Source organism: Amphiura filiformis, chromosome 7 (genome assembly GCF_039555335.1).
Source record: "Amphiura filiformis chromosome 7, Afil_fr2py, whole genome shotgun sequence".
In the NCBI taxonomy this organism is placed as follows: domain Eukaryota; kingdom Metazoa; phylum Echinodermata; class Ophiuroidea; order Amphilepidida; family Amphiuridae; genus Amphiura; species Amphiura filiformis.
In genome coordinates this window covers 42,100,921-42,115,956 of record NC_092634.1, presented here as the reverse complement: position 1 = coordinate 42,115,956, position 15,036 = coordinate 42,100,921, and the positions used below count along the sequence as shown (strand labels likewise).

Here is a 15,036-nt window from a genome sequence, read left to right as displayed (position 1 = left end):
ATCTTATGATATTTATTTATATATTTATTTATTTATATATCTATTTATTTATTTATTTATTTATTTATTTATTTATTTATTTATTTATTTATTTATTATTATTATTATTATTATTATTATTATTATTTTTTTTTTTTTTATTATTTTTTAAATTTTTATTTATTTATTTATTTATTTATTTATTTATTTATTTATTGACTTATTTATTGACTTATTTTTTATTTATTTATTTATTTGTTTTATTTATTTATTTATCTATTACTCATTCATTTCTTGATTTGCTTTACAGTGGAAACCTACAAGAAGGTATGGGTCAACCTCCGCGCCTGTTACAGGCTAGACTGGCCCCCAGTCTCGGTTCGGTTCCATCTCTGGATAATGTAACAATAAATAATTACGTAATGCCCTATGAAAAAAAATGCCAACTCCCCCCCTTATTTTCTTCAATGCCAAAACCCATTCCTCTTCATCCACAAATCGACGCCACTAATTACACCCACCACAGTCAACCATGCAGCAATATAGAAATATACTCAGTATTATAAGTGAACGCGAAAGTCCATTGAGCGCTGGGTTGATTTTTAATGCTATGTAATCTACATTACCAGTCGTTCTCCACGGACCCGAGGGAGGGTCTAGTTACAGGCAGGTCGTAAATGCCCCGAAAAGCAAATCTTTTTGACTCCTATTCAGGTCAGGGCGTAACCAGACCTGACCTTCGGGGGGCAAGATTGAAAAATTTCCCAATTTCTGATCAAAAGTTTTAGTATTTATATTCGAGAGAACGCTCGCTTGCCACGAAGCGTTAAACGGGTGGAGTCGGTGGGGTCCAGGGGCAAAGCCCAGGCGGGGGTCAAGGGGGCTGAGCGCCATGAAGCTCCTGGTTTTTGGCATATTAGAAAATATCAGTGTTTCAGAGTACACATTTCACAATGAAAGTAGTAGGCCTATAGATCTTCTTCTCTTTCTTTCCCTTTTCTCTTCTCCTTGAGTCCCTTCCCTTTTCTCTTCTCCCTTCCCCTTTTCTTCCCTCTTTTTCTTTTCTTCTTTCCCTTTCTCTTCCCTCTTTTTTCCTTTTTTCTCTTCTCCCTTCCCATTTTTTCTCTTCTTTCCCTTTCTCTTCCCTCTTTTTCTTCCCTCTTTTCTCTCTTTCCCCTTCCCAATTTTTGACTCTTCTTCCAGGTTTTTATTTGTGTCCGGGGGGCAGCTTGCACACCGGCCCCCACTGGTTACGCCACTGCTCCTATTTAGACCCATTATACAGACATTAAATCATGACAATGGTTCAATGGAGTTTACCTATTATGATTTTATTAACTTCGTTAAAGAAATTCTCTAAATTTTGCTTACCTTGGTCAACGGGCAATACTTGTTGTTAACAGTCGGCAACGCTATGAATTGTAGAAATATATCTTTCTCCGGTTCATAGTTTTATATTCGAAGCCGCATATATTTTGACGCCCAAAACGTATTCGAAGCCGAATATTCGCCTTCGAATATTCACTTTGAACCAGCCTTAAGATTATACGATGAGAGATCGTCTTTCATGAGTTACACACTATACATATATACAGTTTCATTATGATGATCAATGATTGATATTATCATCAGTACATTAAAGGTGCATGATGAACTGATTGACAGCCTAGTACATTAAAGGTGCATGACCTGATTGACAGCGTAGTACATTAAGGGTGTATGACTGATTGACAGCCTTATCCCCTATATTTTCCTCATCAAAATCTGAGATTTGAATATCAGAAAAAAGCTCATATTTTTCTCATACCCAAGATGTGTTTTGTTTAATGTAGCACTGGCTTCTGAGCTATACTCTGATACCTGTATGATAATTTTCCAAGTAGCTCCGCTCGCTGTTCGAGAGGCGTCACGGTTTGAGAACGGGGCTAGTTCTAGTTTAATGGTGTGAACAATAAACAACAAAATGTGGTAAATAATAAAATATGGTAACCTCCAATGGAAGTATGCATAGGCCTACTAAATATGTACTATCCTATGGGGTCATCGTTATAGGCCCAAGCATATTTTGTTTCTCAAGTCATATCATCAAAATTAAACTGCTGGAGCAATATAAAATTTGAAAATGTTTTTTTTAATGGTCAGGCCCTCAATACAAAAATTAACAAATCTCACCATCCACCTTTACAAGCGTTTTTTACGGTGAATAGATTAGACTGTGGTTTTTACATTGGATAGACAAGATGGCGAGTATTCCTGATTACCATTTTAACTTCTCTATAATAAAATTTTATATTCCATAAAATTCTATCAATGATACTTATCATATAATAAAGAGCTACATACGTGCATGGTTTCATGTTTAAATATTGTCTGAAGAACATGTAATATGGTGATGGTACCTTCTGAATTTGCATACAATTTAATATATAATTTATTTGGTTCATATATTTGGTTTCATTCATTGGGGAAATTCTCAATAAAAGCAGCTGCACTATGTGCAGAGACTTCGTCTGGGATCTAAAAATGTTCAATTTCTGATGTCTTTATACTTTATAGAGCCCGCTTTAGAGCCATTTTATAGAACAAGTGATGTGAACAAGCTCTTCAAAATGTGTGTATTTGGGAAATTAATTCAAGTTGACACTATAGCTGTTAACAAGATAAAGTGCTAATTAATGTACCTTGCATATTTGGGGAGTTGATTAGTTAATATAATTTGTTAATTACAATACATATTTTGGCATGTTCAAAATCTATGATTTATTACATCCCAGGGATTCATGGTGTTCCGGTATGGTGTATTCCAAGATGTATTCCTATATTCATATAAATGGTAGGGGAGAGCGGGGAGTGTTCGCCCTAGGGGCAGGTTCGCCCACCCCTTGTTTCTCAGCACAACGGCTATCTGGGAATTTGGTGATGGCAAAATTAGGTGACATACAACATGTTTATACTGAGCGTACGGCTTTTTGACCCGCTATTTTCCGGGCACAAAATACCGATCATAATTCGCCACCGTTACCCAGCTTGTTTCTACTGAGACCAGAAAGCCGTGTCTCGCATACGATGCACGGCATTTTTTCTTGTAAACCGAATACGGAAAACAGATTTCAACGAGCGCAAGGCATGACGGTTGTATCCTAAATTTAAATTATGATAATTAATTTACAGCCAAAATATAACCAACTCATTAACTATAAAGAAGTAGGCCTATACTATGTAAAGTCATATCCACTTTACTTCATCAAGTTCATGCGAGTCACACATGTGGCCAGTGTATATAATATCAGAAAGAATGAACTTACTACATTATAGGCCTATATGCCCCTACTAAAATACAAATAGAATATAAATCGCGTTATTTTTGCAACACGGATGACCTCGACCCGGCAACCTATCACACGGCTCGTTTCTACTGAGCGGGTTACACGCTTTGACCCGGCATGATCCACCTCAAGAGGTGGATCACGAAAGGCGAGCACATGATCCGGCATGACACGGCAACCGATTACCCAGATCGTTTCTACTGGGCTTGTTACCCGCCATGACCCGGCACGGCACGGCATGGCACGGAATTTGGCCCTCAGTAGAAACACGCAGATAGGTCATTATAAACGTCTCATATTAGCTACGCGACATATAGGGACGTGTTCATCTAACTGCAGCCTAAACAAACAAATTACACCAAAACGTAATTTTTTGTTGCATTAATAATGTTTTATTATCATTGATACATAATACAGATGGTTTTAATGGAAATCTGTATTGGGAACATTTGGGATTTGTCAAAGATTTAATGCAGTTATAAACTCCTTATTCGATTGGTATTTTGCATACCCTGAAGAAAATACAAAAATGTGCACAAGGGGCACGTTCGCCCTTTTGAGGATGGGGCATGTTTGCCCTATATCCTATGCGAAAAAGGCATGGTTGAACTATGGTTAACCATGGTCAACCATGGTTCAACCATGGGTTTTGACCATGGTCAAACCATGGTCAACCATGCTTTGAAAAATGGCACCACGGCCAGAGACCATGGTCAACCATGGTTAACCTTTTGACCATGGTCTATCTAAAGTGACCATGGTCAACCATGGTTAAAACTTAGCATGTTTGACCATGGTTGAACCATTGTCAACCATAGTTCAACAACCAGGGTTTTGACCATGGTCAACCATGTTGTTGACCATGGTCAACCATGTTTTTGAAAAATGGCACCACGGCCAGAGACCATGGTCAACCATGGTCAAAAATTTGCATGTTTGACCATGGTTAAGAAACAATAGCAATCAAGGAAGAAAGGGAAATTATGGGGTAAATATTTAACAGAATAAACTGCATAATCATATTATTTAGATTTATTCTGTTAAAAATCTTATTTTAACTTATCAAATTACTAGTTTTTATATTCTATGGTGTCAAATATTTATTCACAACGTTGTAAATACGCATTAAATACGATTAATAACAACAGAGGGTGCTTTTTCTCATTCACTACCCAGAGTCAACCATGGTCAGGTGAGGTGATGACCATGGCTGACAATGCTCAGCCATGCTAAAGCATGGTCGACCATGGTATACTTAAAAGTGACCATGGTCAACCATGGTCAGGTGAGGTGATGACCATGGCTGACCATGCTCAGCCATGCTAAAGCATGGTTGACCATGGTATACTTGAAGTAACCATGGTCAACCATGGTCAGGTGAGGTGATGACCATGGCTGACCATGCTCACACATGCTAAAGCATGGTTGACCATGGTATACTTGAAGTGACCATGGTCAGGTGAGGTGATGACCATGGCTGACCATGCTCACCCATGCTAAAGCATGATTGACCATGGTATACTTGAAGTGACCATGGTCAACCATGGTCAAGTGAGGTGATGAACATGGCTGACCATGCTCACCCATGATAAAGCATGGTTGACCATGGTATACTTAAAAGTGACCATGGTCAACCATGGTCAAGTGAGGTGAAGACCATGGCTGACCATGCTCGGCCATGCTAAAGCATGGTCGACCATGGTATACCATGGTGACCATGGCAACCATGGTTGGCCATGGTCAAGCCACCATGGCTGATCATCGCTGACCATAGTTAACCATGGTCAACCATGTTTTGACCATGGTTGACCATGGTTGACCATGCTAGCACGGTTGACATTTCGCCTAGGATCTTCCCCGGGCGGACTTACCCCAAATTGGAGGGCGGACCTGCCCCATCAGCGTATTATGCAAAATATTTATAATTAAACCATTAAACAAGGTAAAACTACTGAAAAGCATGTTTTTTAAAGTTATGTGGTATCAGTATTACTCATACCACCGTTTATGACCTAATCCATAATCTCCCCGAAGTTGTAAACATGATACGTTTAAGCTCACTTTGGACCCCTACATTTTACCCTGACCCGACCCCTGCAACAAATTTAGTGACTCCACAGAAGAGAATGAATGCCCTGTATACTCTTGCTATAAAATGTTTGCATTTAATATGTTATTGTTATGCAATGTTTAAACCTTTTTTGTGATTAGGGTGAACTTACCCCACCATGTGGGCGAACCTGCCCTATAAATATGGGGCAAGTTCGCCACTTTGAAAATCTTTTTTGTTTGCTCTATCCTTTTGCTATTGTAAGGCCTATAGTTCTGGGATTGTGGCCGTATATAGCTAAGACATAGGGCTTTCACATGGGCTAATCAGGTCATCCCTAACCTTAAAATTGACATCGCTAGGCTGGTCAGAAAATTATAGGGCGAACACTCCCCGCTCTCCCCTACAATTTTTAACTATAATAGTCCATTTGACTTTTTGTAGCACATGATACACACACGACCAAAGGCGGTGTATCTGTAGTGCGCGATACAGCGTGAAGTGACTGCACCCTACAGAAACACTGCCGTTGGTTGTGTGTCTATCACACGCGGACACTACTTTCTGGAGAGTCTATGCTGGAGGAAGCCAAATGGGCTATACTTTTTATAAATGTTACATAATGTAACATGCATTGCAGGCTCTGTGCTGGGACTCTATATTTAATAAATGATGTAGATATTCCTCTTGGTTTGCCAAGTTTGGTTTTACCAGGGATATGCTGTCTACATGTATGCTCTGGTCTGGTCTATGCTGTTGATTCTTCAGCACCACCACTGCAGATACAGGATGAGGTCCAGCCAGACCATGGCCAGACTGAATCAGTGCCTGTGGTGAGTTATGGTTGCAGGTGATGGGATTAACAGGGCATTCCTCTCAACAGGTTTATAATTTGCAACAGCTTCAATTTTATATTATACAGTTTTAATACAACCATGATCATGATGATGGAACCAGGGCCAGGCATGCTATTTTATGGCAAGTTCTGGCAGAAGAATATACTAGTATTTGTGGGCATTGATCAAGAAAGCATCATTCTCTTACCACCATACTTACACCCCGGTTACATCCATGGTGCTATATCTCCCCCTATGTGAAGGATACAGTCTTTGAGATTTTGACAAAATCACTCATTTTACTGTACATGTGCCAATGTTCAAGTCTTTCATCAAATTTTGATACACAATTTTTCATCACACAGTTAGCCTATTTTTGATAAGGTTTCTCAATTAGCACTATGACCTCTATACTTTCATCACATCACAGACCCTAGAAAGAGATCACATCTAACCTCAAGGGTCAGTCCCGTAACCAGGATTTATTTGGGGGGGGGGCTGATTTTGAAAAAGTTGCCCTTTTTTTCAAAATTTGGATCTTTTTGGACTAGGGGGCGGATTTTTAAAATTTTGGTAAATTTTAATAATGTATTTTAGTAATGTGCAAACCTATGTTTGTTGCAAAAGTTGTCAATAGATTGATCATCTATGAAAATTGCATCTTTAATATGCAGTCCTACATTTCACATGTCCCAATGTCCATTTATAAAGTCAATGTGAATGATTCAGTAAGAGTTTAAATTTGAATTTGGTATTTAGAGTTACTATCAATGTGAATACATGCGCACATATAGGTGATAACAAATCCAGCGCAGGTCTCTGTCCAATCATTGTCCCATAAACTGTCACGCTGTCAACTTTATTTGATATTTTTGCCCCCCAAACCCAACCCAACATAAAATCTCACCATGCTTTCTCATGGATTTTGAATCATAGTTTGCTCAGTTGAACTTCAACTGGAGTCTTCAAGTTGGTGTAGTATAGGGCCCCAGATGAATGCTATAGCAACACAGCTTTGACACATGGTAGTGCCATTCCCAGTGTTGTTCTCAGTGTTGCGGCCATTGCTTAAGGGTCAAAAATGTATATTTGGCTGAATTGCATTGATTGCTTCTTGAAGTTGCTATACTAGTTGATACATTTTTGAATTCATGTACATACTCAATTCACAAGCCTGTGTAACTCAACTCACATGTATTACTAGTACTCACCTGGTTTACAATTACAAATCGACAAAAAAAATCAATCCAGATCCTCAGTTGAACAAGAAGTAAATATATCCAATCTCGTTTCTATTTTAGGGAATAGGTTCTCCACATCAATTTGCATTTGCTATGTCACATACACACAATGTAAACATATGCACAGAATATCTGGCTAAATCTATCCCGATTGTTTATAACAGATAATATCCACTGATAGTAGTAGCACAGCTGATGGCTTAGATATGATGTGTATGCAGCTATCACAATCCCACACAGCTACAGATCCACCAAGTTGAATAAAATAATTCCCAAACAGGCCTGGTAGTACTCCGTTATAGTTCCTTAAACCAAGTCACGGTCACTGATTGATGAATGAGTTCCTTATTTCAACCTGAACTCCAGTGTAGACAGTCCAACACAGACAAGTGTGTTTTGGTAAACTTGTGGTACAAGTTATTTTTGTATACAAGCAATGCAATTGAATGCACACAACACACTCATGTGCTTGGGTTCAGTTCAGAGTGTGTACTGAATGGGCCATGCAGTAATGCTATCAGCATCTGTCATATATATTTACACTCCTACATCAGCGTGTAGCCCTGCTTTAGGTTATACATGCTGACAGATGTGTATTTGAGCTGAGGCAGAGATTGCTGTGTTGGACCATACCAATCAGAGTGAGGGCAGTCAAGGCCAGAATTGGTAATTGTTGCGTTTCTCTCTAGTGGTTTAGTTACAGCAGACTGCGCAGCTTTCAGTCACCTTTGCCTTGTTGGGGGAATTCCCAGAACCTTTTAATATCAAACTTCATTTTTTTGTTCAGTCTAATTACTTGGCATTTGAGGCACATAAAAACTCACTGTGGGCAAATAAAATAATAATCATGAACTTGATAATGCAAATAATGAGCAAAACCATATTACACAGTGGTATACCTAGGGGGAAAAGTAGGCATTAAAGGGGCATTTCGTGATCCACAGCCTCATCCCCCCACTTTTCCCCAAAAAAGTTGAGATTTTTACACCACTGGATACCTCTGGCTACATAATGTTTATGTACCAAATATTTCTTGCAGATTAATTCGTTTAGCAAAAATATCACCAAATTTGAATTTCGTTCTGGTGCACCAGAACGAAATTACAACACATTGTCTATGGAGCAGTGTAATACACATAATCATGCATAACTCGCAAACGCAAAATCGGAATCAACTGAAATTTTGGAAATAAGCTTTTTTCGTGGATATCTACTGAAAAATGTCATAAAAAGAGGATGCTAGGATCACGAAATCCTCCTTTAAATGACACTCCAAACTTGCAAATGAAAGACAGAGAAACTAGAAAGAGAGAGACCTAAAAATCTAGCCAGCAGCAGATCTAGAAAGTGCAATTACTATAATGTTTGTATGTTGATCATTGCGCTTTTATACAGAGGTTGATAAGTCTTTGCTCTTTTTGTCGATACCCTTGCGACCCACACCTAGGGATGCCAAATATGCTTCAAAGAATTAACCTTTTTCGAGGAAAAAATTGGTTTGCATGAAAAAAAAAAGAGCTTAATCCTCCCATGGACTTAGTTACACTCAAAAATTTACCATTATGTGATACAATCTGGTCCATAAAGCCAAAGGCAGCAAATAGTAGTGGAGATAAAGCCAAAAACATGGAGTAAAAAACAATAAAATACATAAAAAATGGACATCACAAAATTTCAGAAGTTTAGAACCAAATATGCTAGACCTTTGTTTTTTTCAGTATAGCTTAATGTTTAGTAACTCAATTTTCAAAAAAATAATGCATTCTTTGGCTTCCATGAACCAGATCTGTCACAAATGTGAATTTTCTTCCAAATATTTAATCCTTGGGACACATTTTATATTCAAAGGAAAGTAATCCCATTGGCTAGACAAACAGATACTTGCATATAATCATGATAATGATAATTGTAATTCAAGGTTATGCCTATCACACTAAGCCATTCCTAGATAAGGATGTAATTAATTTATAGAAATTATTGCAAACACTAAAACAGTTGTCAAATTGTCTATGTATAGGCCTATGAACAAAGACAAGTGTACATGTATTTCAGCTTTTGATATATACTTTTAATGTTATGGCTCAAATGAGGTTAATTTTGTGCCTAAAGGAAGATGTAGGTAGGCCTACCCTGAAAGTTGTAGTCAAATTTTGTTCTGGTATTTTGAGTTTGTTTGTTTCTGCTTGCTCCAGTTGGTGGTGGGGGGGTCGCAGTTCAGGTCTTCAATCCGGGGGGGGGGGGTCACTCCCATTGTGGCCTGTACACCATCCGCGATAATGAAAACGTGTAAAAAGGGTAGTTTTTCGTGGGTAGGCACGATACGCGCGTAACGCATTTAGGGTGTCAAAAATATGAAATATTGCGAAAAAGGGTAGCAAAACTGCAATTGCTAATAAGCGGAAATGAAATTTAGGGTATGAAATTTGATGCAAGGAATAAAATCCCTGTTTAGGGTATTGTTTCTTACAAATGAGCTGCGTGAAAAACTTTAAGCACATAATTCTGAAACTATAGGAATCAATGAGACAATGAGGGAAATTCCCACATTGTCTTATTGATTTCTATAGTATGACACAATGGTATCACACAATGCTAAATCTTTACTATGTTAGTTTTTAGTTTTGAATGGTGTAAATGAGAATAAAAATCCCTTTAAAAAGGGATGTGCTGGGACATGGTTGTTCACATTGAGTAACTTTATATTTCTTTTTATAAAAAAAGTCAAAATAATTTAAAGTGCAAAGATTCGGTTGGTTCAAACCTCAAATTCAGGCACTTTTTCCCAGATACTGATGATTCAGTTGGATTCCTTACAACAGTTCCATTCCAATTTGTATACTTTTATGCTCTTTATGTTGTTACTCCTCCTAAGGTTTACGTTCACTAACTTACAGCCCAATACGAACAATTTTAAAATATGATCCCTGGAGGACCTATGACCTCAAAACATTTTCACTCACTTGATGCCCCTTTACACAGATTATTACCACTAGGTAATGTTTGACATTGATATTTACTTTTACAAAGGAGGGCAATTTCCCCATCGCTTTATCTAAATCAACAATGACATCATTTGACCACTAAATGACCTTTGACCTCAAATATCTCCACTCACGTGTTGTCCCCCTACTCAAATATTATTATCACCAAGTTTGGATGGCATGAGTTGGAACCGGCGTTTGCACCTTATAGTATAGATTAATTCATAGCTCTTTTTGTTTTTTGAGGATTTAAGCATACAAAGTAACAAGCAAACTTTCAAGAAATATATATTTTTTTAAGTATCAGTATATCAGACCTACACAAACTGAACCCCAAAATAGCACCTTTAAAGCCAATAAGTGAATGTTTATTGATAATATTCGTAGTAACAAAATCCAATCATTACGTATGCTCTAATGCTTCTAGTTCTTAGAGTTTTGACATTTCTGTCATCATAAAAATAGACCCAAATATTTGAAGGTGATGTGTGCATCAATAGCTTTTGATCACCATCTTGTTACCAGGAAATGTACACAGGCCTATCTTATTTCCAAGCAGTGATCTTGTTTATTTATTAACACAGGTCTTCCCTCAAATAACTATGCTGCATGTTGCAGGGTCAAACATGTTACATAGTTGAAAATTATCCAACATATATTTGATAACAGACAGGGCCGTAGCAAGCGGGGCAGCCGGGGATGCCATGGCCGCCCCACTTTTTGAGAAATTTGTTATGTTTTTCTTTATATCTTTATTTCAATTTGGTGATATATTTGTATTTTGGCCGCCCCACATTTGTCATGGCCGCCCCACATTTTACAACCTTGCTACGGCCCTGATAACAGACCACCACAGACAGACCACTATCTATACATGAAGAGATTAACATGATTAAGGAACATGTGTATTCATTGCTCACTACTCAGCAGGTAGCTCTCAACAGAGATACAGGCCATACATGGCAGATAGTGAACAACAACAAAGCATGTATGGTACCGGTGTGTCTGCCCATAGAACCCATAGCCTGCCAAGCTCAGTGTGCTAGTGAAGAGAACCATCAAAACTTCCTAGTCTAGATTCAGAAATATTATTTTCCTAAAACATATACCTATTTTACCTTAAAATACAAAATCAACACAATATTTCTGATATCTGCACAGGCCAATTTTAGTATTCATGTTTGTCATAACCATTTTGATAATTTTTTTGCAATATTTTTTACAAGTTTCCGTTTTCTTCATGAATTACTAATAGAAACAACAGAAAACTGAAATCAAACAATAAGTGCTGGGTTGCCACGGCAACCCAGCACAAAAACAGACCGGAAACATGTGCCTGTATTGTAGTTAGGCCTGTACCTCTGTGTATCCATGGAAACAAGGCAACAATTCAATACTGATCATTATTACAAAGAGCAACATAAACAAGTTTTTCTGTATTTTACTTCCACTTTCGATGTGAAATTTCTCAATGGAATTCCAATATGTGAAATACCGTGTGATTGTTTTATTTTTTTAATGTTCAGAATATTTCCCATTGCATTATTACCCAGCAAACACATAACCGTTTACAGAAAATGTTAATGTCGGGTTATATAAAGGGTAGGCCTATAACATGTTTTAGTAACATTCAGAACACATTTGTAAGAACTTTATCCAAAACATTTATATAATATTGAATGGCTTTGAGTGTGATACAAGAATATATTGCACGAGATAGAAAAATATTGCACGAGTCGAAGACAAGTGCAATATTTTTTTATTGAGTGCAATATATTCTTGTATCACACTAAAATAAGCCATTCAATATTATTATTATTATTTATACCAGGCTTTTGCTATGCGGTAAAATGTAAGCTTACCTAGCCACCGGGTTTAACCAATGTGTATTGTAATGTAAGCTTACCTTTTGACCTTCTTGTTTTCTGCTCTTTACTCTCCAAAGACAATTTTGGAATAATTATATATAGCTTTATTTGTAGATGTTGATTATATTTCCTAAGGTTATCATCATCCAGTATTGCCGCGAATTAAGTTTGTGATTTTACTTGTTTATACAGTACTAAATCTCCTGTGAGCCGTTACGGTGTCTGTATTGTTGTGCTGTTGTATCATGACGCGTGTTGGTGCTGTCACCATGGTAACACATGACGCGTATGAGATACGCGTACAATATTAAAAAAAATATTGTATTGCATCCGGGTATTTTGCAAATATTGTACAATATACAGTTTTATTGTATCGCTCAAAAGCCTGATATAAATAATAATCTAAAATACTGTTTAAACATTAAAAAAATGTTGACCAAATAATTTGCAAAAACGTTGGCCAAAGCATTTTGTTTTGACAACATTTTTTAAATTGGTGGTGCTTTTTCATATAAGGTTTTCCAAATGTTTTGGTGACCTTTATAAAACCCGACATTTATATGTTATTAAAATTTTAGTTGCTCAAAAAATATGGAGTAAAAATTATTTCATTATTGCAGACTTTGGTTTGATTGAACCAGATCGTGTCACATATTGGTAGATATAATTATTCACTCTCATTATCAGATGATGACATCTGGAAGTGTTTGTTTGCTGGAATTTATCCAATAAATGGGATTTAATTTCACATAAACATAATGAAATCATTTATTCATTGACGGTTCAGTGCACTAATAGCATTACTTCCACATAAGCCGCATGAAACAAACCACCTTTGAACTTCCTTTCTGTTGATATGTTACTGATATAATTATATGTGCATAAACTATACATTTAAATTCCTACCAGTAAACAAACAATGGAAGCGTTTAAATTTAAGGGGTGCAGGACTCCCTAGTAGTAACATTTACGCTACAGTGGCCCCTTAAAATTCCACTTTATGTGTAGAAAAAGATCTCTATAGGACCCCTACATTTACAAATTTGGACCCCGTAAATTTGGAGGCTAACGCTACCCCTGCCAGTAAACCTGTAGTTCATGCAGACGAAAAACTGACCAACAGCTTGCAGTAAACTATTTTCTTTTGTAGTTTTTTTGTCCCATTCATCCGTTCCTTCCTTCCTCCCTTCCTTACTTCTTTCCTTCCATTCCGTTCTTCCTTCCTTCATGACTTTTACAATATTTCTCAGAATAACATGCAATGCAATCTACAATCTATAGCAAGGAGATCACTTTCAGGGATTTGCAACTCAGAATTGTATGCAGAAATTTTGTTAAAATAATTTTGATCACTTCTCCATCATCATGGGTGTTAATCCTGGGATGGAAGACAGTGGGTGTGCCCCCCTGAGTATTTGGAAAAATTACACAGAGCATTATTATCTGAATTTGTCAACCATTTTGACACTATAATTGTTGTTAAACCCAAATATCTATAAAAACACTTTATCCATATACTAGTACACAGGTGAAGGGTGTCTGAGGGGGGATGTGCCCCCTCAATATTTGAAAAGAAATTAAAAATGAAGGCCGAATTGATACAATTTCCCAATATAATTGTTTAAAAAATATTAGGGGCTCGAAGGGGGGGTGCACAGCACCTGGCACCAACAATAATGTAGGTCTTCTTTATAGGTTTGGTGGTCTAAAAGTACAACTAAGCTAACATTATGAGTTAAGAGGGAAGGATGAACATGTGAATATAAATTGTGATATCAAGGGTATAAAGCAAGCCAGTAAGATCCGGACTATGCATACTGCTGCTTCCGTGGACAGCAGTGGTGGCGCTAGGAATTTTTTCCGGTGGGGGGGGCATTGAGGGGAAAAGTGAATTTCAGGGGGGAATCAAAACAAAATTACAGCTAAAAGGTGAAATTGTCGTAATTTTGGGTTTTTACTGGGGGCAACAGTTCTTACTGGGGAATTTTCCCCTGTACCCCCGGTGGTGCTACCACTGGTGGACAACTAACTGGCCTTACTTTAGTGCAGATCAACCTGTGAACACTTGGGCACTTCTTCATCCGCCGTAAAATATTGTAACAGTTACTGAGGAGGACGCCCTCAATTTTTTTTTTTTTTTTAAGATTCTGATTTGTACATTTTTGTAATGTACCCTCATTACCCTGCTGCAAAAATCAATTTGTGACAAAATCTGAAATTTTGAATAAAAGTCTTATAATAAGACGTTTAAGTCATATGATCCGAATATTAGTTAAATGCTTACACGATGTTCATAACACTGTATGTTGTTGTACATAACATAGAAGATATTCATAACATGTATTGGTAACATCAGCGCTGGAAGTATAAATAGCAATTTTCTTTGATTTCCCTCATTTGTTTGGCTCAAAAATTTTTTAAAAAGGTGACAAATCTACTTTTTATGGAAATATTTACAATATTGCTTTAAATTGAACTCTTCTCTTGGATGTAAGACTCTCAAACCTCAAACCACTTTTAGAGGTAGATGACTCAAGTGGTTGGATATTTGTGTCTCTCTTTTTTAAGTGGTAAATTGGGCTATTTTGATTAATTTGAATGCCATCAAAACTAAACTAACACCAAACTATTTCTTTATCTTCCTGCATTTATTGTCTTGTTAACTCTGCAGACAACAAGTTTCTTTTTTTTTAATTACAAAATTTCAGAATTGCGCATTTTCATGACCATTTTTGGAATCAGCGTGTGAAATGCA

The 15,036-nt window shown here is 37.1% G+C and overlaps 1 protein-coding gene across 2 annotated transcripts in view; it reads right to left on the bottom strand.

Annotated features, from left to right (window-relative positions):
• LOC140157184 (rap1 GTPase-activating protein 1-like) overlaps positions 1–15,036 on the bottom strand; it is a 516,716-nt gene that overhangs the window by 447,517 nt on the left and 54,163 nt on the right. The window contains exon 1 of one of the 2 annotated variants that reach the window (XM_072180300.1): positions 7,403–7,649. The exons of the other annotated variant lie outside the window; for it this stretch is intronic. The gene's annotated coding sequence lies outside the window, so the exon portion shown is untranslated. Of the gene's footprint in view, positions 1–7,402; positions 7,650–15,036 lie in introns of those variants that run through there. 2 annotated transcript variants of the gene reach the window in all.